At 35.5% G+C, this 26,434-nt stretch overlaps 1 protein-coding gene across 4 annotated transcripts in view; it reads left to right on the top strand.

The window, feature by feature from the left end:
* Window positions 1-26,434, top strand: part of lrch4 (leucine-rich repeats and calponin homology (CH) domain containing 4) — a 156,687-nt gene that overhangs the window by 1,154 nt on the left and 129,099 nt on the right. The gene's annotated exons all lie outside the window — the stretch shown is intronic.

Here is a 26,434-nt window from a genome sequence, read left to right as displayed (position 1 = left end):
TTGTGATAATTTTAGATTTGTTAAACAGTTCTCAAACCACAGCAAATTTGCATGCAATAGAATGTTTTGATGTGCATATAATAATTATGTAAGATTGACATAACTCCCTTTAGGCAATGTTTTATTCAAATTGATGGATAGTTTAGAATATTCAATGTTATTGGGTGTACGTTTCTTATAAGGCTGGGCGATTAATTGAAAAGTAATCAGAATCGACATTCAAATATAATCAATCCAATTTTTTCAGTTACTTTCCCTACCGTGTGGCTCTGTTAAGCCTCTATGTTTATATATAAAGTAGAACGATGGACCCATTCTGCATTGGCGATGATTGGAAGCTGTGCCAGAGATTCCTTGAGACGGCATATTTTATGTTTAAAATAAAATTGTTATTTATATTTAAAATATTTGTTTACAGAGGATATACAAGTTGTTATATTTAGAAGAGATGCTGCTTATTTTCTATGTTTAATGTGAAAAACACTGAAAATAATTGACTTAGTTTACTATATTTATTTTCACTTTATTAAGAAAATAATGACTGGTTTCAGGCAATGTGTGTTTTAACTTTAGTTGTTTAACATTCATGTTGAATAATAATCATATTAGATAGTAGATAGTGTGTTTCCTTCAATTATTTTAAAACCAAGTAATGCACCCTTCATTTAGAAATCTCTTGTTATATGTGACCTGATTTATTGTACAAAACCTGTCAGTGAAGAGGGCAAAAAATAAATAAACAAAATAATAGTTCATTAATCGTAATTGAGTTAAAAGGTTCAATTAATCGAGATTTTGAATTCAGGCCAAATCGCCTATAGTCCTAATTTCTTATCAGTCCTGCATGGTAATGTAATTAGGCTTAATTTTAGAAAAGGAGCTTCTGAACCAAACACATGTTTGGGGTGAGGAGGAGGCCTGCAGTTTGTAATTCATTGTGCTCTGGTATGCCATTGTTAAGGGCATGAATGAGAATTATGTGGAGGTTATTCAATTAAACACACTATAATAACTAGCAAGAAGGACCAGGTCATCCAATAGGATTTAATCATCGTTACATTTGCACATTATGTACACGCATGATAACATATAGGGAAAAGTACAGCTTATGCCGAGTTCAGACTGCATGATTTTCAAACTAGTCTTGTCACAGATGTTTTCACACTGCATGACTGTCTGGGCTAGCGTTTCGTCGTTGCTTTGTTTACACTGCAAGATGGTTCGGCAACATGGACATTCAAATTGCATGACTTTACTATAACAGAATCGCCGACAACTTCGTCCAAACTACGTCTCACAGCCAAAAACATGTATATCTTTTGTTATTAACTACATAATGAGAAAGAAGCCTTTAATGGGGTAGAACATGTACATGTTTGCTCACCTGGGTTTAAAGGGAATTAGCCATTTCTCCTCAACGTTGATGATAAACTAATTTCTTTCTGTATGAAACGTCAAACAGACACGGGTGCTCCTGAGTCCTGTCAAACCTCCACGAGTTTTCCCTCCATTTCGTGGGTCCAAATAAACCGAAAAAGATCGCTTTTAACCACCAGCCTCCCGCTGGCCTGCAGTAGGTATACACACACGCACACACAAGTGAAAGCTGCTCTCTCATTGGCTGTAGGCGATCGCTGATGTTATTTTCAGTCAAAACTCAATTCACACGGCATGATTTGAATCGCCGACAGCTCCAGATTTTCAGCACGCCAAATATCTCACAGGCATCGGCCTGAGATTCTCTCAGATCGCGTCTTTGATCGTTCATACTGTGTGATTGTCACTCACGTGCACGAGCAGCGATTTGCCTGTGATTTCAGGCATTTGTCTGCGATTTCTCAAAACCTGTCGACGAGCCAAAATCGGGGCTAAAATCACGCAGTCCGAAATAGGCATTAGATTAATTAGAAGACAATCCTTATCAAAAATGGCTATTAAGAAGAACACACACATAAATGTGAATATAATAAAAAAATACAAAACATAATCAATAATATATGTTGCCATTGTGCTTAAGGATGAATTATTACTAGCATAGGACGATAACAGTTTTAAAGGTTTGGAAAAGTCAAGGTTTTAAAAACAACACAATTTTCTGTAATACCGTTCCTAAGGTATGGGTACGATTTTTTTAATTTACTTTTTATTTATTTATTTATTTTTTTAGGGCAACAGTATTTCCAGCAGAAAAGATATTAAAAAATGCTATTTTAAATTTTAAAGAAATCAGTGTTTTTGAAACTAATGAAGACAGCAGAAGTCAATAATTCATTTAAAAAGAAAATATGTTCAAAGGATTAGTCACAATACTGTAAAACCGTGATATTTTTATCCAAGATTATCACACCATCAGGATTTTATACTGGCACATCCCTAATTATTCCTACTTATTTTTTTTAAAATCATGACTTATACTGAGGCCATCATGTCCTATACTGAGCACACTGACTAATTTAAGACTCAATCCTCCTACACTGTAAAAAATGCAAGGTTCCACACAATTCCTTAATATTGTCCCAACACAAACCAATTAACGTAATAATTTTCACAATTTTAAGTGGATTGAACATCAAATATTTAAGTTACCCTCAAAACACCCTAAAGAATTGTGTTTACTCATTGTAAATAAGTAGTTTGAACAAGCAGCAAAAGCCTTTTTTGAGTGTAGCTCTGGAAGTTTTGAGTTTAGAAGGTCTAATCTCTCATTCTGTGGTGGATTTTGACACCAATTTTCTGCATGGATAACCAAGTTGCCTTGGTAACCGTACTGTACATCTGACTCTCCAAAATACAAATGCCAGTTTGGGATCAGTTCGAGGGTGCGGAACAATGCAGATAAAACTAGGCCTAGAACTGCCATATATAAAATCCAAGCCCTGTCCCAGTGTAAAAAATAAATCATTCCATAATAAGCATGTTCTGCAGACACACCTACCCTCAGGTGGAGAATGATTGCTAGGTTTTACTCCTATATTACTGGTTGCAGCTGCAGTGTGTATTGTACATATGCTTGAAGGTAGGAGGAAGATGACAGTGTCTCTTTTTACTAAAAGATCTGAGGAGGTAAAGATTGATAGGTACTGGTATGTTCATTTACTCTCAGTCTACACTTTACTTTCGCTCCTTCCCAATATAGACTAACTTTCCTTCAGGAAGGTCAGAGGTTCAGGCCCGCTGGAGGTCCAGTTCAGTGATGAAAAACAAATCCCTGACTCATCAATCCACCCAGACTCAAACTCCTTAAAAACAGACCAATAATACAGCCACTGTTGACTGCTCTCTACAACAATAACACAAGCTGTGCTGTGCTGTGCCTCAGCACTTTACTGTGAGATGACATCCCAGACTGCGTTTGTCCTAGAGTACAATAATTTATGTTATTTGAAGGAGGTGCTGAAAGATGAATGTGGAGAACGCTTAAGATAAGAGTTTATCAAAACAAAAAAAGACCACCGTAGAAGCAGCTATAGGACGAAAGTATTCCTGGACTAGGCATGGGCCGGTATAAGATTCTGATTGTATAATCTAAAAATATCACTGTATTGTGATTATCGTTCCAAAATATATTCTTTTTAAATGTCTGGGTAAAAAAGAACAACTTTGCCCACACACTATATTTTATTTTAGAAACATTTAAAACAATTTGGACCTAGCTTTTGATGTGGAGGGTCACTTTCGGGTGGAGATACAGTTGCCCCAAAAACTTAATAAAATAATTGTGAAAAACAGGTTAAAAAACAAAACAAAACAAACTTGCATACAGTTGAAGTCAGAATTATTTGCCCCACCTGATCATTTCTTCCCCCAATTTCTGTTTAACAGAAAGAAGCCTTTTTTTCAGAACATTTCTAAACATAATAGATTTAATAACTCATTTCTAACAGCTGATTTATTTTATCTGTGCCATGATGATTACAGTACAAAATATTTGACTAGATATTTTTCAGGACACTTTTATACAGCTTAAAGTGATATTTAAAGGATTAACTAGATTAATTAGGTTAACTAGGTAGGTTAGTGTAATTAGGCCAGTTATTCTTTAACGATGGTTTGGTCTGTAGACTTTTTATTCTAGCTGAAATAAAACAAATAAAAATTTCTCCAGAAGAAAAAAATATTATCAGACATACTATGAAAATTTCCTTGCTCTGTTAAACATCATTTGGGATATATTTAAAAAAGAGAAAAAAATAATAATATCGGGGCTTATAATTTGGCCTTCAACTGTATATCTCCAGAACGATATTACAAAAAAAGTTAGCGGTTTTAGAATCTTGACTCTTCCAAACTTTGGTAAATGGTTATCATCCCATGCCTACTTGGGGCATGGGCACAAAGAGGATCTTCCAGATCAAGTGTGTTTTTGAGTGTGTGTTAGATAAAAATATTTGTTTCCATCCGGCTCCCACATACTTGTGACCATGCCTGGGGCATGACCACCATCAAGTAGCCCATAACACAGTGTCTCATTCAGAGGGACACACACTCCATACCACAACTAAGCCTTACAGCAGCTGAGAGAAAGAGAGGAGGGAGAGGCCCTTTTTGATAAAAAGGGCTTGTGGGCTGCTCCCATTGTCATGATATTCCCGAAATAGGGACCCTCCTCTTTCCCCCAACTGGAGACCCATTCGGCAGGACCCCTCCTCCATTGTCTGAGGCAGGCTTCTCTCTCTCTCTCTCTTTCTCTCTCTCTCTCCCTCTCTCTCTCTCTCTCTCTCTCTCTCTCTCTTTCTCTCCCTCTCCCTCTCCCTCTCCCTTGCTTTCCCCATTTCTGCTGTACTTGTCTTGTTTTTCCTTCTCTTTATTCTCTTGCTTGGATGAAGATTCCCATCTCTCCAGGTCATTGAAGAAGGAGTGCTTTTTCAAAGGGTTTTCTGAAGATGACCCAGAATATATTGTAGAAGACATTTTCCTTGTGGCTTGTTTCTATTGATTTGTTATCCCCCATCAGTAATGTTTCCTGTCCAATATCAGCCTGTAGGCATGGCTGTGTCTGTGGTTGTGAGTGTCTGGACTGTCTGGATATTGGCCTAATAATGGTCTAGTTTTTCTGTCATACATTTGGATCTGGATTTTATTCTCTGTATTGGAGTTTTAGTTTGTTCAATAACAATTGTCCCCAATTGTTGTCAGGCAACATTTATTAGAAACTCTATATTTTTGGTAAAAATATAATATTCATTGCGTGAGTTTTTTTTTTTTTTTAAGGTAAAAACCGTAAAATGATGTTCACGTTTACAGGCCTCATACTCACAGAGCTCATAGATAATGTGAGTTAAGCAGTGCTGGGCAATTAATTGAAATAAAATTAAACTCACGATTGAGCAAAAGCTGTGATTGCCATGCACATCTGGGCTGAACAATAAAAACACTTACAACCAAACAGAATCCATCCAATTTTAAAGAGTCTAAGCACTTAAATTAGCAACTAGACAACACAGTTGCAGCTTAAAATATTATAATAAACTGAATGTTTGCATCAGTTAATGTGGATGATAATGTTGTTATCATTATAGCCATCTATTGCTATGTAAATGGAACCAGCCTGCAAACAGATTCCTTTAATTAGGGTGCTTTCACATCTGTGGTTCGGTTCATTTGGTCTGGACCAAGGGCAATAAATGATACATTGTAGCATTATTCTGCCGTTTTTGGGTCCTTTATACATCACATGGATTGGCCTGAACCAGTTGAATAGAACCAAAATGCAGTCATCTGACAAAATCCACATCACTCATTGGCCAGATGTTTTTAAACGCATTTCCTAAACTGTTTTTCGATTGGTCAGAATTTAGGTGCAAGAAAATGCCAATGGAACTCCCGCAAGTAAACAAACTAGCAAACACAAAATGTCGATTTTGACTGGAGGGGCGACTGTGCTGACTTCTTGTGTCCCTGCTCATAGTATGCTATATAGTTTGTATACGTGACTTTAGAAAAACTATACATTTCGAGAATGAAGCGCGGCTGCAGCTGGAAAACAATGTTTTAATGCACTGCAAACGGCGAAGGGGTATTGCAAGTCACTTCAGGAGGAGGCGTGAATTAACATTGCTAAACTGCGACATGGTCACCTTCCGAAAACATTACCAACGATCCGTCAGCTAAAGTTTTTCACTCTCTCGCTCTCCGTTTAAAAATGTTGGTAAAGCGCTGTCAACAAATATTTTTCCTCCACACCCCATAAGATGGGACAGCGTATCAGACTACGGCAGCTGGATTAGTCCAAAAAGGCGCCGTACTTTTTGCGGTTGAGTATGTTTTAGTTCGGATCATGTTCTCACCACAAACGTACCACTCCTGGGTTCATTTGAAACCTCTTCTTCAAGGAGGTCTTGGTATGCTTTTTGGTGCTCACTCCAGTGCGATTGCAACATTCACATCTGCCCAAACGAACCACACCAAGAGAGAAAACGAACTCTAGTGTGATTCAACCAAACTAAATAAGGCAAGTGTGAAAACACCCTTAGTCAAACTTGTAGCGAATTTGTTTTTTGAAAAAAGAAAATAATAATTTTTTTATGCCTTGTGTCCATTTCACCAAAACTTAAAATATGTGGTTGTGAATGTCTGGACTCTCTGGATATTGGCCTAATAATGGTCTAGTTTTTCTGTCATACATTTGGATCTGCATTTAATTCTCTGAATTGGAGTTTTGGTTGAGGGAAAACAAACTCTGGTGCGATTCAAACAAACTAAATAAGGCAGGTGTGAAAACACCCTTAGCCAAACTTGTTGTGCATTTGTTCTTCTTTGAAAAAAGAAGAAAATACATTTTCTATGCCTTGTGTCCATTCCACCAAAACCTAAACTGTTCATTACAACTCCAAATTTCAATAAGATGTTTAGAAACTAACTTGGTGGTTTTTCCGGAAGAAATGAAAAATGGGATGGTTGCGGGAGATTGGTCTGAAATACAGAAGTGTTGGAAGGTATGCCTACCAGTTTAATTATGATTTGATCAGCTGTAGTCATAATTTTCTAAGCGTAAGGGCTTACTATGTGGTTCAATCGCCATCTTGTGGATAGAAAACGTCAACCGTCTTTGGTCTACTCTATGGCAGGCTAATGGCCGACTACGAGCTCTCTCAGAAATTGTAAATATTTTAAAATAGGCACTATTCTTTTAAATATACTGCATAGTTGTAATCTAAACAACTACATTATTGACTAAAAAGCCTCAAAAGTACGTTATGTTGTAATTTACATGGAAACCAATAATCGGATTTTAATATGATTAAGATAATACTCTTATTAAGAGTCTACCATGTAAGCAGTGGTTTTGATTACCTCAAAGGACCACCGAGTCACGAAATGCGGAGGTGTCAAATTTCATTAAAACAAAAGTCGAAAGTTAAAAACTAAACACCCGAAATTGCATGAAACTCTGGAGGAAACGCTGGAGAGCCTGGTAATGTGACATTAATTGTTTTATACTGCCTTCAAAAAGTGCTTCCTTGGTCTTATCCATATTTCTTTACATGTCAAACACATCGACCACAACAGGAAAAAATAAAATAAAATAAAAAATAAAACCTGCTGCTTCGTTAATTGCGTAAATTTTTTTTGCGCGTTAATTATTTCAAATTAATTGCATGCGTTAACGCACTATTTTTGACAGCACTAATATATATATATAACCGACTAATATTCTAAGTTTTCAGTATTCCTGAATAAACATCTTAAATTAGCTTCTTTTTAGTACTAAAACAGTCCACACCCACACATTCGTGTCCCAAACCAGGAAGTAAAAATGACACAGACGGCCTTTCCCAGTCAGGCAAACACCAGATTCCATATACACACAAGGAAACAATGACCATTTCATGGGATGGTGGATGTGTGTGGCTTATTCAGGCAGGCAGCAAATCAGCATGTCTACAACTGGATCTTTTCACAATTTGGGGTTGGCAAATAAATATGTGCTCCATCTGAAAATTCAGACAGTACACAAGCAGTATGCAATTTGGGATGCAGCTACAGTTTTTTTGGACTCTATGCTGTCTAGGTTGTCTACTTCGTTTTGAGACAACACCTTGTGTTTAATGGGTCCTTCATATAGTCCCTGGTGCTTAAAAGCATTTCCTGTTGTGTTAGGATGTGGTCAGCCCTGAACATCCCTGATGAATATTAAACACAAGGTCATATTTTGCCTATGTAAATGAGCCTCTCAGATTTAGGTGGAGAGGATTTATTATAAATTCAACTCTGTTAGGCACCAGTTCAGGTTTGTGTGTTTGTGTGTTTGTGTGTGTGTGTGTGTGTGTGTGTGTGTGTGTGTGTTTGTTATCTTTTGTTTTGTCATTATATTTTAAGTGTTCGCCAGCTGTGTTTTGTAAGAGTGTGTGCTTCCTTTAGGTGCCAGCTGTTAGAGACTCTGTTTGTCTGAGTATATGCTTGACTGTTAAACATGTTGAAGTCTGCAGTGCTGTGTGGTAGGGCTGTGCCAATAAACGCTATCATATAGAATTGCATATATGAACATATATTAGGGATGTAAACGTTTACTCTGATCAGTTGATTGTCTGTAACCCTTTCGATCGACCATATCAATGACTGATTAAGCATGGACATTTAAAGGATAAGTTATGCCTTGCGTTGTGACACGACTTTACACATTAAATTGATAATCCAGTCTGTGCAGTTCACATTAACTTTATGGAGTCATTCTCTTGATGTTTGGCCTGCATAAAACCCTGTTATGCGCAGATCTCGATTATATCCGCTGTTCCCGCTGACTGTTAATAGATCTCGGTTATATCCACTGGTGCAGTCGTTAATTCGCAGGTCAGGTAATCAAAAAGTAGGCTAAATGATGTTTAATTATGAGTGGGTCATGAGTGGATAAGACCAATCATTGGTTATGCAAACTTTTAACTACTTTGTTTAAAATATAATATGTTCAAACGATTTAATTAAATGTTATTGGTCTTCTGAGAAAAATGTGTAAATTCTAAAAAAATTCCTATAGTCCTAAGTTAAAATTTTCATCTTTGATCATTGATTCTGTGTGTCTGTTTGGCAGACAGCTATTATAAACAACTGAAATCTAAAGCTCAGGACACACCAAGTTGATTTCAAAGAACTAGCAGTGATTGAAAAATGACTGTGTTGTTGCCTCAAGTCAGCTGCATCTTATCCATCTAGACTCTAGATTTTAACTTAGGACTTATTTTTTAGGAGTATTTTAACTTATGTTTTTACAATTTCTAGACCAGGCGTGTCCAAAGTCGGTCCTGGAGGGCCGGTGTCCTGCAGATTTTAGCTCCAACTTGCCTCAACACACCTGCAAGGATGTTTCTAGAAAGCCTAGAAAGAGCTTGATTAGCTAGCCCAGGTGTGTCTGATTGGGGTTGGAACTAAACTTTGAAGGACACCGGCCCTCCAGGACTGAGTTTGAACATGCCTGATCTAGACCAAAAAACTGCTTGTGAACACAGCCAACAGTCGACTGAAAATAGGACTTAATTCTGTGCCTGTTAGAGCTGGGACACATCACGTCCGTTGGTCAGGTTAGTTGGTACGGTTTGATTTCACACATTGCTTCTTGTTGGGTTAATTTCAGAGCAGGTTGGCCTAAACTACGATATAGATTCTGTGTCGCCAGTCGACTGAATAAAGTGCTTTGACTTGTTTTTCAGCAACGAATCAGACCACAAGGTTGACTTAGTGAAGTAAATAGTTAAAACCAAGAAGGATAACAGAGTGCGGCTGTTATACAAGTTTATTTTTATTTGACATGGACATCACAATTACACTGGACAACCAAATGCATTTGTTTAAGTGTTTTAGCAAACTTGCTTATTCTCAACACCCGTTTCAGACATATTTGTAGGAGGGAGTCCCTCCCTCGTAAGTGACGGTTACTGTGATAATTGTAATGATTTGTTTATGCTTTGTCTGTGCGTTGCGACATTTTCAACTACACTTCGCTTGCTGTTGCGAACACATCCCTCTCTATTCTGCCGTTCTAGATTCTGATGGTATGATAACCTTGGATAAAAACATTACAGTTTTAACAAATTGTGATTACTGCTCTAAAATGTAGTCTTTTTAAATGTCAGAGTAAGAAAAAAATGAACTTTTATCCCCTTTGAACACAAAATATTTTTTTTTTTTGAGAAACATTTAAAATATGGGAGCAGTAAAAAAAGTCATTAAAGTCAGGCTAAATAATTCAAATGAATCATTGTCTTCTGCTGCTCTTTAGTTTTAAAAATACTTATTTCTTTACCATTTAAACATTTAAACCGGCATCTTTGGATATTTTTTCTTCTTCTGTTGTCCTAAAAAACAACAAAAAAACAAACATTAAAACAAATAATCCTACATATACCGTAGAAAGAGAGTAGCAAAAAAAAATGGTTTTGATTTTAAAACCTTGATTTCTCCAAGGTTGTCATGCCCTTACAAAATTGCTACATTTAAGATCTAATTTCTTTAAAAATCAGTAATCTTCAATGCCTGATAGATATAAAGTGGGTCTCAGTCTGGACAAGAAGCACTGCATTATATTCCAATTTTCTGTGCTATGTCTTTAAAATATAGAAATTTATAATACTCCAGTTAGTGCTGCATGGTTAATCAACAAAAGACCGCGACCTCGGTTTGACCCCCACACGATCTTAATCCAGCATGTCTAGGATTCAGACAATTATATTTTCAAGTTTGGGAGAAGCATGAAGGCGGTCGCACAAGTCTTCACATTGTTTAATATACGTTGCTCAGCAACATGAACACCTCTAAATGGTGTTAAAAGTGACACATACTGTATTATTGTATATAAGGTATAATTCACCCAAAAATGTCATTTTTGTCTATGTATTTGCGCCTGTGAAATCATACATGAGCTGGCACACTGTTTACTACCTAGAGGACGCGCATGCGTGCACACCAATGATGTCTATTTTAGTGAATAAAACCTGCATAGGCTGTGACTTACAGGTAATAAAGCTGTAAATTACATTCAGTTTGTTGTACTGAGTGATGCACGGGAAGTATAATTTCCATGTATGTTTTTTCATGGTGGCCATGACAGTGAAAAGTGACGAAAGTTTGCTTCTTGTTTAAATAATTATATTGAATTTTGGTATGCTTGTACTCCCTGGACACTTTTCTTTTGTGTTTATCATCAGCGTTTTTCGAGATGTTTTTCTGGTTTCAAACACGCGATTTTCACTGACGTCCAGCAAAAGAGTATGCAAAATCCCTCCATGACAATAGATGGCGCTACACAACTTTAAGCTTCTGACACCCGGTTGTGACAGAAGAAAAGAGAGAGTTGACATGCTTGTTGTTAAATTTACTAGCAGTTCGAGCAAGCATGGATGGTTCAAGTAGCAGCTCTAGCGATCAAGAAATGATTATTGTTCACCAGTGCAATAAGCAGCTCCATGTTCATATCGCCTCTGGGCATCTTCTTCAATGTGCGCTCGCATTGACAGTTTTGCGCTTAAGCACCTCCAAGTGCTGTTTATTGTAACTTCAGCAGCTCTATGCTCATAAACAAAAGTGCCAATCTGATTGGTCGAAAAGGTTTTGACAAAAAATGGAGCTTTTACACCTGCAGTTTTGCGCCCTGAAGTACACGATTACATTGTCGCCCTTTTTTTTTTGTCACGAGGCGTTAAACTTTGATGGAAAATGCACACCGGGCCTTTAGAATTACGACAAGCATTTGATATGTTTTTTTTCTTTAGCAAACACAGAATGTTGTGCATAAAAATAAATGTTTACTGGGTCAGTATAACTACTCTAGCAAGAGGAAATCTGATAATGACAAATGTTTCATTTTACCAGTGAAAAAGTGGTCTAATAATGTTGTCAATGACAAATGACAAGCATATGTCTCAAACATAATAATACAATTTTGGAATTATTAATGGCTGTATTCTGATGTCATCATTGTTATTTACTGTGCAATAACAACAAAGACATATTTAGGCCCAATCTCAATTCTATTTTTGTACCCTTTCCACTTTCCCTTGGCCCTTACAACCGAGGGTTAAGAGGAAGTGCTTTAAAATTTACCCCTTAAAATTGGGACAGCACTACAGCACCTGCACACGTCATCATATGTCCTGCGCTCTCTTGCTTCATGTGAGATCAGCCAACTGCTCTAGTGATTCCAGTTGTGCTATTTTTTTATATTTATCTTTAGGAAATCACTGAAATCATGTATTATGTTATCATAACGATCTAATGTGGCAATGAGCTCGCGATGAGCTTGTAACTGTGCTGTGTATTTACATAGTGGCCATATTCATCAATGTAAACGCACAAAAACAAAATTATAACATTACAGCAGACATTGTAAAAAGCTTATTACCAGCCACTAGACTTTTCTGACAGGGTATTTGAGCGTCATCAAGTGTCAGAATGTTGTGTGACTGCTATACAGGAGTTATGATTATAGATTATAGATAGCAAAATTTAGCAGTAAAACATGTACGCGGTTACAAATATATAAAAAAAAATTAGTTTGTCATAAAAATATGTAATAATGACAAAAAAAAAACTAATTTGTGGATCTCCTTACTTCCGGGTTCAGCAATGCTGGTGATGTGTCTGGTGTATTCTGGGAAATTTTCTTACCCCTTGGTTTCGAGTGTGGTCCTATAAAATCTTCATTCGAAGACTTATTCACCCCTTCCTCTTAGCCCTACGCCTTCAAGCTGAAGAGAATTAGGACACCTCTACCCCTTGGTGTGCACACAAAACGAGGGGTAGGGGTAAGGGGAAGGGCTAAGGGGTAGAATTGGGATTAAAGTCTGTCCATGTATTAAAGTCCACCATTCCAAGTCTATACAAACTTTAGCATTTTAACCAACAGTAAACCTACACACATGCCTGATATTATTATTATTGTTGTTTCAGTATATGTTTGAGAATAAAAATATTAATAGCTTACTCATATCAACTTTATTTTCTCAGAATTCTGTAGATGTAAAATAAGTGATCTTCATTTTTAGCAAAAAACAAAACAAAAAAGTGTGATTCTCATTTTAGCCAAAATCATGAAGCCCTAACCCTATTGAATTGAGCTGAAGTTTATTTAACATCGATGCTGTCAAAGGAACCTTATAAAATTGAAACTTGTCACATAAAGCTTTCACCGGAAGTTTACTGTTGGCTGAAAAACAGTAGCTGTGCATATACTCCATTCTTATGAATGAAGCAGTTTATTACCATTTTGTGTGAACAATGACCTTTGTTTTGTTTTAACTCCTTTTATTGCTCTGTGGGTTATACGTGGTGGGAGAGAGATGTGGGTAGATGATGAAATAATCTTTGGAAGATGTGTTGGTTGGTTGTCTGTTTTATTATCATCATCAGAGTGTTCGCCAGCTGTGCTTTTGTAAGAGTGTGCTTTTTAAGTGCCAGCTGTTGGAGACTCTGTTTCTATGAGTATGTATACATGCGTGACCATTTAACACATTTAAGTCTGCAGTGAATGTATGGTATGTGGAAAAATAATTCACATAATATTCCATGAGAGTTGAAGTGGGACTGCAGTACCAGCTGTGTGATATAGTCAACACTACTGTTGCACAGTGTTGATCGGTTCCCTTTCGCAACCACCGGATGTGGGCTCCTCTACTTCTGCTTCTCCTCAGCGACAATCTCTCAGCTCAGCTCCCTCCCTCCCTCTTTTTCTCTCTCTTCCCCTTCCTCTCCTTTCACTCGCACTTTTAAAGCACAACAGATGGTCAGAAGGTCTCAAATCTCGAGAGAGGGGCACAACTAGACACCCTTGACTTTTCATTGCTCCGTCGCTTTTTTATTTTAGCGTGTCAGTTTTGATGAAAAACTGTACGGAAACATGTTTGGCTAGTTCTCATGCTGATGCTGTGTTATCATTCTGATTCTTTCTGTAGCAGAGACAGCTCAGACTGACAGAATCTCTTCTGAGATGTATTCCAAAAAGAGTTGAAGAGCTTTTTAGGCTGAGATATTTTCATTTAACCTACTTGTTTTATTGTTTTAATTTATATAACTGTTACTGTGTGTCTCACACATGTATGATTTGTTGTTGTTGTAACAAAGTTGAGTGCGCTGAAGTTACTGCATTCATAATACTGTAGTAGCTTGGCAACTTGTTTAATGTGTTTCATAGATTGTAAAAAAGTTACTTGTTTGTGTAGTTGTATTATAGAGCACAACACGTGATACTTTGATAAAATTGGGTGCTGATTATTTTTGTGATTCTAAAATGAGTGTATGCATGTTGTAGTAAGATAATTTGAAATGGTAGTAAGGACTAGCATGATTGCACAGGCTGCAATCTATTTAAATAAATACGCACTACCGGTTTCAGGGTAAAGCATTTGTCATTATCTATGAAAGTTTCAACCTGAATCCCCCAATGAGTATTTATTTAGGTGACAGTCAAACGAAACAAAAAAAATTCATGAGTTACTGTTGAAAAATAAACATTTCTTTAAAAGTTCTTTATACAGTACAGTTGTATTACAGTTAATTCTGCGCAATTGTTTGAAATTGGCCAGAAAATGGTCTGCCACAGCATTTGCAGTCGCATAGCCTTCGCCACGTCTTATGCGCACCTCTCAAAAAAATGTAACCACATGTTACAACAAAGTGTAGCACAAGTTCTGTGATTGGTCGGGTTGGTAGCACTAATGAGTGTGAATCTGATGAAGTGATTGTTTGCAAGTGTCGAGTCTAGTCTATAGTCGAGTTCCATGAAGGAGCTCTAGATGGAGACTTTGTTTTGTGTTTACCTTATGATTAAAGTTGCTGCACGCCCACTGGTTCCCGCCACAGAATGAGCGATCTCGAGCTACTTGTACATTAAGGTAGCATTCAGACAAAACACTGCAAAGAAACATGATATTGAGGAACATAACATAACCTATTGCCAGCTAGTGTTACGTAAGTGTTATTGCAGAGCAACATAAACGGCACACAAAAGTATTAATGCATGACTATGCGCAAGTAATGCGCCATGTCATGGCGATCACTCAACACAGAAATATAAACCAGTCTTAATGCACATCTTTCAGGGAAACGCAGCTCTGCAATCAGTAGTAAATCTCCGATGAAGGCCAGAGGGCGCTCTTGTGCAGAAATTGCAAATATGCTACAAAGAAAAACACAGTCAGGAAATCAAACAGAGCGGAGGATTTTACTGCTTTTATTCATTCAACGTGACTAATAAACACACAACTATGGAATATTGATTTATTCATATAGCAGGGCTCGACAATAAGGACTGCGCGATAGCACGGGACAGTAGAGAGGATTGTTACTGGCCCGATCAGTAGAGTGCTGCATTGTCACTAAAGTAAAATTTGGCTGCGACTGCTTGTCAATTGCGTGCAAATACAGTGTTAACGCGGCACATCAAAACAAAAACGGGCATAAGGCTTTCTTTAAAAATGACGCTTTTACGGCTGACGTTTTGCAAGTTGGTGTCCCGGATCAAATTGGCACCCTTTATTTAGTCACAAGGCGTTAAACATCAATGGAAAACACGAGCAAAAAGCGTCCCAGTGTGAAGGGGACTTTTTCACACCTAGACGTTTGTGTATGTCTACCTGTCTCCTTTGCCTAGTTGGTGCGGTTCGTTTGGCATACGTGAACCCCTCAATCACACTCGGATCAGCGCCAAATCAATCGTTCTGAGATCGCCTGAATGAGGTGTTTTCAGCTCAATTGAAGTGAACTCTAGAGCATATCGGTTGTACCGAGAAAGCAAAACCATCAGGCTATATCCAGGGTTCATATGGTTCTGGAAACCTGGAAAAGTCATGGAATTTTGACAAGGCATTTTGCAGACCCGGAAAAGTTTTGGAAAAGTAAATAAACTAATTTCCATGACTTTTCCAAAACATTTTGGGTTTAACAAATATCTGTGTACTTGAATATATTTGAGATGATAATATTGGGTACATTTCAAATACAGTTGCAATGTCTATCCCTTAACATGACACTCTCTGCAGTTTCAGCTTCACTTCTCTTTCACTTGCATTCATTGTAATTCAAGATACATTTCAGTGTCATGTCCAGAAACAATCTCTTAACTACAGAGGTAAAATAATGTGGGTGCTAAAGGCTAATTTGTGCCAATTCAATAAGTCTTCTGAAGACACATGCCAACATTTCTAAACATTTTCACACAAGATATTTTCTAAAAACTATTTTACAGGTATAAAATAAACAAAGTACATACAAACATCATTTTTTTTTGATATGCTGTAATAAATTTAAACATACATTTGTTCTTATTTACCACATTTACATGGATGTTACATTAACCATTAGGTCATGAATATCTACCTGAAAGTTTTGGATGAGTCCTGGAAAAAAATCTGGTATTTTAGTAGTAAAAACGTGAATGAACCCTGTATATCACAGTTTATTATGGCTGAGTAATAGCTATACATTATATACGGCTATATAAAGAGAGAATTATAAGTAGGGCGGGAAGTAATTCCTACTGAAAAAGCATGCAAAAATATTACTGTTTATCCGTTAGGAAAATTGACCGAAATTACCATCTGATAATCTTTTCATATTTGATCCTTATAATATTTTGTATTTAGACTAGTGTTTTGTTCATTTATGCACTGACACCTCGAAAGAAAGATCAACATTGATCTGCTTCATGATCTGTGTTTGCATGTCTTGTGAGTATTTCCATAGCAATCTATAAGTATAATTGAGAAAAAGATACAACTAAAATACAGTGTTTTATTGTTTTCCAGAGTCTAACAGTATTCAAGTACAGTAACTGAATGATAAAAATAAATATAATTTAAGAAAATGTATCGTAGTTAAAGTCACAAATGGTACAATTTCTTATCCCTGAATGTTTTTTTAAAATCCATATACAATTCCTGGCATCAAAAACAAATGCAAATGATGACTTATAATCTAGACTTAACATTGCAAATCCTGCGATGTGACTATTGCGAATGATCACAATATCAATATCAATGCTGAAATGATATATTGTGCAGCACTAGTGTAAATGTTTGCTGAACTTTCTCTGAAGCTTGCCATGCTTTATTCAAACGCACACATTCAGAGCTAACATCAACTCCATGCACACATGGGCTGATTGCACACTGCACACATGGCCATGTTTAATGAATACGCTGTTTGTATGGCGTCTCATATATCTGATCTAAAAGGCGCTCCTTTGCTTTTCACATGATCATACCCGATAGGATATGAAAGTTAAACCTGATTGAGGTTGAACTGTTTTGATGAACACAGCTCCTGAGGAGTTACGTAACTTAAAGCCCGTCCAGATGGCAGAAAAACCAACTCCCGTTTGGCTTAAGAGAGGCTCGGCTGGTGTTTACCATGTATTTGTGTGTGTGAGAGTGCGCTTGAGCATGAATGTTTGGTTGAGAGCGAGCGAGTGAGACCACACCAGCCCTAGATTATCTAGAGAGAAAACATTAAGGATTACCACTGGCAGTCAGTGTTGGATGATTGTTTTTAGTGAGTTCCCAAAGGTGTAATGAAACTGTGAGAGTTTTCGTACGTTGCGAGGGTTTGTTTGTTTGTGTTTGCCAGGCAGTTGCCATTTGGTTGCTTAGGTGTTTGGAATGGATTTTACTTTTCTTTTGTATAGAGCTGCATGATTTTGGCTAAAATGAGAATTGCGATTTTTTTTTTTTTTTTAAATTTTTTTTATTTATTTATTTATTATTATTTTTTTTAATTAATTAATTTTTTTTCTTAAAAAAAGATTTTTCTGTAAATAAAAAAGGTTAATATGAGTCTGCATTTATTGTTTTTTCTCAAACACATGATAAAACAACAATATTAATATTATGTGTAGGTCTACTGGTTTCTATAAATAATTCTATTCTCCTTATAATAATTCTGATGTTGAATAATGTTTGAGATATATGCTTGCAATCTGTCAACATTATTAGACCATTTTATTTACTTGTAAAATCAACTTTATATAGGCTGGAGTAGTTGTACTGACATTGTAAACAATTAATTTCAAGCACAGCTGTGTGTTCGCTATGAATGAAAAAACATATTAAATGCATGTCGCAATCATAACTCTAAAATGCGATATGATTTTTTAAAGTAATTTGTATGCTTTCGGTTTCATTTTCACTGCTAAGTGCTGTTCATACTTTGTGAGCAGCTCTCAAACGATCACTCTGTGCCACAAACTGAATATTATTTACAACTTTATTATCTGTTACTCACAGCCTATGCAGGTATATTCTGTTCATTAAACTAGACGCGTGTATGTCTATCATTGAGTAAGGTGCGCGCCCGCCCTCTCTGTCTGTGGTAACAGCTCACGGTCAGCAGCTCACGTCATGTGTGATTTCCCGGCCTCGAATACAGCATTATATGAAGACAAAAATGAAACTTTTTGGTGAATTATACCTTATAAATACAGTATGTGACTCTTTTAACATTATCTAGAGGTGTCCATGTTGCTGAACAATGTATGTTAAACGATGAAAAGACTCGTGCAGCCGCCTTTGCTTCTCTCCTGCACTTGAAAATATGATTGGCAGAATCATAGAAATGCAGAATTTAGATCGCCTGGGGGCTCGAATCAAGGTCGCAATATTTTTTCGATTAATTGTGTCACTGTAGTTGTCATATAAATATGGTTGTTGCGACCAGGATGGTCCAATTAATTGGATTGATTGATTGATTGGATATTCAGTTTACAGTCGATGGGAAACATGAAACCGAATGATATGTATACGTTTTAAAGGCCCGTTTACATAAAGAAAGAATGGTAACTTTAAAATCTAAAAATGCTAAAGGTTAGCAAGGTCTGCAATATAGTTGGCTGGGAAATAGCTTTCACGGTGTTTGTTTCATAAAAAATTCTAAAAAAACATTGACAGCCATAAACAATGCATTTCTTTTAAAGGAGCTTGAGATTTAAAGGAATTGTTTACACACTAAATGAAACTTATCATTAAACATGGGCCAGTCAAGGGTCTGTCCTTGGCCCATTGTTGTTCACAATGTACATAAACGATCTTCCAGAATGCTGCCCAAGGGGTTAACTGCTAGTTATATGCAGATGACACGGTCATCTATGTTTCAGCTAAAACACCTTGCCGGGCAGGTGAGCAACTGACCCAGGCTTTACAACACATTTCAAGATGGCTTGAACTGTCTCATTTAACATTAAATGTCAAGAAAACAGTTTCTATGTGTTTTTCTATACGAAATAGGCCTGTACGGGATACATTTGAGGTGCTGATTAAAAATAAAGTAATTAAAGAAGTGAATGAGTTTAAGTATCTTGGCATAACTCTAGACATTAATTCAAAATTTGATAGTCATGTTAAAAATTTAAGTAAGAAAGTTAAGCCAAGTCTAAACTGTTTTCGTTTTATTAGAAGGTTTTTAACATATCACACTGCAAAATTATACATGCACACAATGATATTCTCTCACTTGACATATTGCATTACATCTTGGTCACAAGCCTCTTTACCTACATTGAAGCCTATTGACTCAATCTATAAACAAGCAGTTAAAATTATGGACTTAAATCCTATGCGATGGCATCATTGTGATGTTTTATGTAAACATAACCTGTTTAATTTGGATAGTTTTATTCAATTTAGTTATCTTAAATTGGTTTTTAAATGTTTAAATAATCATGTTCCAATCCTGTTTTCTAAGCTAATCAATCGACATCAAACCTCCCACAGAGTTACACGGGCAACTGCTAACGGTGACTGTCTAGTGCCAAAGTGTAAGACCTCGTTTGGTCAATCTGTCTTCTCTGTAAAGGGAGCCAAACTGTGGAATGAGTTACCGGTTAGCTTAAAATCAGAAAGTAATCTAAAAATTTTTAGTAATGCTCTTAAAAAGTGGTTAAAAACAAAACAGCAGTGTTTGCACAAATAGTCTACTGTTAGTTGGTTGGATCATGTTGCCTTTGCTTTTGCCTGCAGTAATTTTATGTAAAGAATTGTAATGTTTTGTATGTTTTATTATATTTCTATTTTGTCAATTTTAAGCCTCCTGTGGACAGGTGTTGAAAATTAGCAAGTTTGCTAAAACACATAAACAAATGCATTTGGTTGTCCAGTGTAATTGTGATGTCCATGTCAAATAAATAAATAAATAAATAAATAAATAAATAAATAAATAAATAAAGTATAATAATCTGAAGATATTGTAACCTTGGATAAAAATTTCACGGTTTCATAATATTGTGATTACCGCTGTAAAATTAGTTGTTTTTAAATGTCGGTAAAAAACGTTTTAAAATGAATAAACAAAATTCATTTTATTTTAGGAAACATTCCTAATATTTTGCAGTGGGGGGCTTATGATAACTGTAATTATTACTGTGACTATCACCCAGTTTTAGTTTAGTATTTTTGCTTGTAAAACTTTTAGGATTTTATAAAAAAACAGAATAAGCTGAATAAAAAAAATAAAATGGCCTGCTCTAATTTTTTTTTTCTTACATAAATTACACATTTAGATAGATTACAAAACAAAAACACTGACTGAATCCTTACAATAACCGGCATGGGTTGTTTTTTTTCATAACAATATTATTTTTACTTCTGTCAAATAAATATAGTAGGCCTACTAACTCAAATATCAATCCTCTGTTGAGTGAATACTGTCTGACTGGCACAGAAATATTGGTATAGCCTTTGCTAGTCAAATGTAAGTCTTAGTAAACAGATGTGCATGCTGTGGCCACGGTGATACAACAAATCTTATATTTGTTGATTTATTTAAAGTAGGCTATATGCTGTAGCTGATAATACATTTGTATAAGTTTATAATAAGTGTAGTCAACAAATATCAAAGAGATTTGTGCAGCAACAATTACAGATAATTGCTTATAACACAATAATAATAAGAATTTGTTAACTAAAGTGCAAGTTATTTGGTTTTACTTCTTTTTTTTTTAAGAAAGAGTGACTTTGTTTTAGGCAATGTGTGTTTTAAATTCAGTTGTTTTATGTTTAAGTAACTAATTACAGATAGTAGATAGTGTGTGTTTTATTCAATTATTTTAAAATCAAATAATGCACCCTTCATTCACCTCTCACTTAAAATATGTGAGCTGATTTACTGTACAAAACCTGTCAGTGAACTATGAAGGCAAACAAATCAATCAATAAATCAATCAATAAATAAATAAATAAAATAATCCTTAATTATTCATAATCGAGTTAAAATGTTCACTTAAATGATTTTGATTTTAGGCCGAAATGCCAGCCCTAACTGAACACTTTATGTAGATTTAGATTTTTGAACGATTATTTTATTTTCAATGTAATTATTTCCTTTTTTTTTTTTTACCCTTCAAAGTTTGTCATGTTGTCATTTACACTGTAAATATACTAGACTATTTAAGGTGGGGCATCGTTTTTCAATGAAAGAGAATGTTTCTAATCTTTGTGATTATTAAAATAATTAAAGGAAACAAATAATTTTTGGTAATTTGATAAATACTTCAAACTCAAATCAAAGCGCACATTGCTTGAAATGAAGAGTTTTCTATAAAAGCTCACATTTGAGTTTTATTGTAAAAAGGTTAACAGCAGCAGCACCACATTTATGGTGTTACCCCTGCTTGTGGTCATAAGTTTGTTCAAAGTGAAACTGTGCTGCGTTTGTTTGTTTGCTGCTGGCTGCTTGGCAACAGAAACAGCCAATCAGAAATTGAGCGATTACAGATAGCCTATTTATCCAAGTTTATTTATGATGACCCAGGGTTAAATTTAAATGTAAAAGCCCCGTTGACCGCTACAGTAGGAAGAAAATATAATGTAAGAAAAAATGTCACTTTTCCCATCTGGTTACATAATTCAAAATACTGTTGAACTCAATTATTAGACAAATATTTCCCAATTGATGTTTAACAGAGCTAGGAAATTTCACAGTATGTCTGATAATATTTTTTTTTCTTCTGGAGAAAGTCGTTTTTAAACTACTTTTTTCTTATTAGCCCCCTTAAGTTATTTAAAATATATTTTATTGTCTACAGAACAAACCAACGTAATACCATGACTTGCCGAATTAACCTAGTTAATCCTAGTATCTTGAAAAATATCTAGTCTAATGTTATGTGCTGTCATCATGGCAAAGATAAAAGAAATCCGTTATTAGAAATGAGTTATTAAAACTATTTCCAGATATTAGGGAAAAATATATATACAGGGTTAATAATTTTAAATTCAACAGTATATTGTGTATTTTTAAAAGTTTTCACAACCGCACACAGATAAGCTAACATCCATTCATTTTTTAATCGAGCAAATATTTTAGCAAACAAATATATGGCCATCTGATTTGATTGCTAATTGACTGCATTTGTGATGATACATGATAATGTGGTTGTGATGGTAACGGAAGTGATCCGCTAACCTCCTCTTGGTTGTGTGAGATGGATTTCGCAGCGATGGCTTGTTTCTTCAGTGTTGTGTAACAGATACCAGCTCCTGCAGTATAGAGCTGAGACTTCAAGCTTCTTGAGTCACTGCTGAACCACCTCCACAGAAATGAGATCAAGGGCTCAGAACAACACGGCATAATCTGATTAAACTATGAGACATGCTTCCACCTTCACAAACCTGCTCATTAAAGCTCTGGGTTGGACATTAGTTTAGTGTTTATGGTGTGTAGCAACAGATCACTGAGATTGCTGTCCCTACAAACATTTTTTTTTTCCACCCGCCAGTTTGGAAAGTTTTACATAAATGCTGGTATACACACACACAAACACACAAACACGCACACACACAAACACAAGGAGCCTTAATCCGTGAAGTATCAGGCTGATTAAAAACTGCTTCTGAGTTTACATCAATTTGAGGAGCCTAAATACTTATTAGCTTTGCTTATAGTCATCGTTTACATAGTGTAATATGATTGAACATTTTGATCTATTGTTACAATGTTGTTATTGAATCTCACGGATGTGAGAATTTTTTTCAGTAAATAAGAACATTATAAGTAAGTAAAGGGAAACCAAAATATTTCCTTGTCATAACCTTTTATAATTACATTACTAAAAGTAAAAAATAAAGACACACAATAAAAATGAACTTCAATAGTTTTCGTTATTTTATACGTAAACTTAATTCAATTCATCTCTATTTTTTATAGCGCTTTTACAATGTAGATTTTGTCAAAGCAGCTTCACATAGTAAATTGAAACTGTCAGTCCAGTTTTCAGAGTTGAAGTTCAGTTTAGCTCAGTTCAATGTGGTTTAATTTTCACTGCTGATAGTTCAAACATTGAAGAACAAATCCATTGATGCGCAGCTCTACAGGTCCCAAACCATCCAAGCCAGTGGCGACTGTGGTGAGGAACAAACTTCACTAAATGGTGAAAGTGAAGAATTAAAAAACCTAGAGAGAAAACAGGCTCAGTTGAGCACGACCGTTTCTTCTATGGCCAAACGTCTTGTGCAATTCTGAAGTTTAGGGGCATCGTGATAATAAAAGTTCTATCCATACAATTTTTTAATGAAAATAGCTGACTTTTTTAATCACAATTAGATTATATGTTCTTTCATAGTTTGACAAAATTATTGTTTGACAGAAATTTATGAACAATATAATAATGAATGAGCGTTACACATATATCAGATGTGTGTTACCCATAATATAAATGATTTTATTATTATTTTTATTCTGATTATTACTTTTTTAAATATTTGTTTGTGAGCAAGGAAATTTTCACAGTATGTCTGATAATATTTTTTTCTTTTGGAGAAAGTTTTATTTGTTTTATTTTGGCTAGAATTAAAACAGATTGTAATTTTTTAAACACCATTTTAAGGACAAAAATTACTAACCCCTTTAAGCTGTTTTTCGATAGTCTACAGAACAAACCATCGTTGTATAATAACATGCCTTATTACCCTAACCTGTCAAGCTAACCCAATTAACCTAGTTAAGCCTTTAAATGTGACTTTAAGCTGTATAGAATAAAATATTATTTACTGACATTGTGGCAAAGATAAAATAAATCAGTTATTAAAATGAGTTATTAAAACTATTATGTTTAGAAATTTGTTGAAGAAATAATGAAAGAAAAAGAAAAAATGGACTGGGCTAATAAATCGGGGGGTGGGGGGTGCTAATAATTATGACTTCAACTGTACATTTATTTATACAACAGTTCTCTCAGAACTTGTACAACCTCCTCACCCTTGTGTATTACTCCTAGGGCTGTGCAATTATTTGAAAATCTGATTTCGATTTCGATTTTGGCTATTAACGATTATAAAAATCATTAATCGCGATAAAATGATTATTGCATCATATACCGCCCATCGCTTTATCCAGAAGAAAAAGTATTATAGGAAATACTGTGAAAAATTCCTAAATCTGTTAAATATAATTTGGGAAATATTTATAAAAAAAAAAAAAAATTCACGGGAGAACTAATGATTTTGACTTTTAATCGTTTAGAATAATCGTAATTACAATTATGACCAAAATAATCGTGATTATGATTTTTCCCATAATCGAGCAGCCCTAATTACTCCGCCCACATAGATATAATATTATATCTTATTTACCATATTAATTAGCCTACTATGTTAGGTGTGCAATCTGACACAATGACACAATTCCAAATAAAGCCAAGATAAAGAACCTTTATTCTTATGATTTAAGCCAAGGTTGTACTGTATAACTCCTATTTTTATGCACAATCTTACTTTCTCTCTGATTTCACTCTCCGGAGCGTCAGGTTACCTCGCTCAGGATATGCGTTAGTGCTTCCCCTGCCGTAATACACCTAAAACAAGGGTAACCGTAAAACTAGTCAATGACAGGGAAGCATTTTCTTTTGTTAACTGCAGGGAGATAAAACATTTATCGATTTGACTTAATACCAGCCATACATGTAAAGCACAAATAATGTCTTTCAAACTGGTTACATCCAGCAACCGTCATCCTTGAACCAATCTCCATCATAAGCTGCTTGCTGTTCTGTCTGTCCCATTGCTCCGCTTGTTAGATGGTTCCAACTTTATTTTGCAGTCTGAAACACGTAAAATGCACAAAACGCCCAATTCTCGCCACAGGATGTCTAATCCCATCTTTGCATTGACTTCACATGTAGTTCACTCGTGTTTCATCCGTGTCTGCTTACTGCACAGGCTGCAAAACAATTCCTCCGCTCCCCCACCCTTCCATGTAATGTCATGATTGTGAGGTCACAGGTGAGACGTCACTTTTCAAGAGACATATGCAATGTCCATAAGTCATGTAAAACAATTAATTGCAAACTGAAGTAAGTCTAATGTGATTATATGGTTTGGAATTGAATGTTTTATGAGATTATTAATGTTTTTACTGTGATTATCTTGCGTTTAATAAAGAATTTTGCAAGACCGCAAACATTTGCAACTTTTTCTTGATTTTGCGTTGGATTCAGCGATCACAAAATTGTGAAAAACTTGGGGGTCTGCTATATAAACACACTCACAACAGTTTGGTCTGGTTCTTGAATCTGATTGGCTGATAGTCAATATTTAAAATTAAAATTTAAAGAAATTTAAGTTTTAATCAATTTAGCACTTAAATTCAGTTAAGTTTCTGTTAATGAAAGACTGCATTTTAACTAAATGTTTTTCATTAATTATATTTTCAATTTTTTAATTGAATATTCATATTTTAAATTCAACGTTATTTTAAGTAATTAGAATTTTTAGTAATTAATTAATTTTAGTTAATGGCACATTAAGTACGTTTATTTAAGGTAGAAAAATGCAGTAAATCAGAAGGATGACTGTTGTTGTAGTACAAACGTCACTGGACACAACAGATCAAGTTCATTTAAAGTCTTCTGGCTTGGTAACTCAAGTGTTGGTGGTTTCTGTTGCAGGGAACTTGATCAGCATTGATTGCTCCTTGAGCTCTGATGTGAGACACTTAACCCTCTGTGGCTGCTGATGAACTGTCTTTGTGGTTTTTATACTGTTGGTCAATTTAGTGAGACGGAGGAGAAAAATTATTAGGTTTGACGGCAAGGAAGGTGGAGTTTTGTGGGATATATTAGGGGGCAGCCTAAATGTTTGGTTGGTTAAAATCATTGGCTTGACCTATTGTGACATCCATTGATGTTTAAATACAATGATAACACTGTAGTCTGAGGGCCGGGCTGTTGACTCTAGATTAAACAGGATGCACACAGACCCCTCTGTTCATTCTGAACGTTTGAAGACTGTGTTGTCCTTTAGAGCTACATGTGAAGGGGTGATGTCACTGGGGCTTTTACTGTTGTGCTTGGCAATACTTCAGAAAGAAGAAACTGGACGCTCCCTAACAGTAAAAATGCTCTGTAATAGTGTAATTTTCTGTAATACTGTTGCTCACTTACAAGAAACCGAAAGAATGACAGATTAATAATCAAAAGAACTTGTCCTGTGTGGTGGCATGGTGGCTCAGTGGTTAGCACTGTCAC

The sequence above is a fragment of the Danio rerio genome, chromosome 7 (assembly GCF_049306965.1).
Source record: "Danio rerio strain Tuebingen ecotype United States chromosome 7, GRCz12tu, whole genome shotgun sequence".
Classification (NCBI taxonomy): domain Eukaryota; kingdom Metazoa; phylum Chordata; class Actinopteri; order Cypriniformes; family Danionidae; genus Danio; species Danio rerio.
Note: the sequence above shows the minus strand (reverse complement) of the source record. Positions and strands in the feature narration are given on the sequence as shown.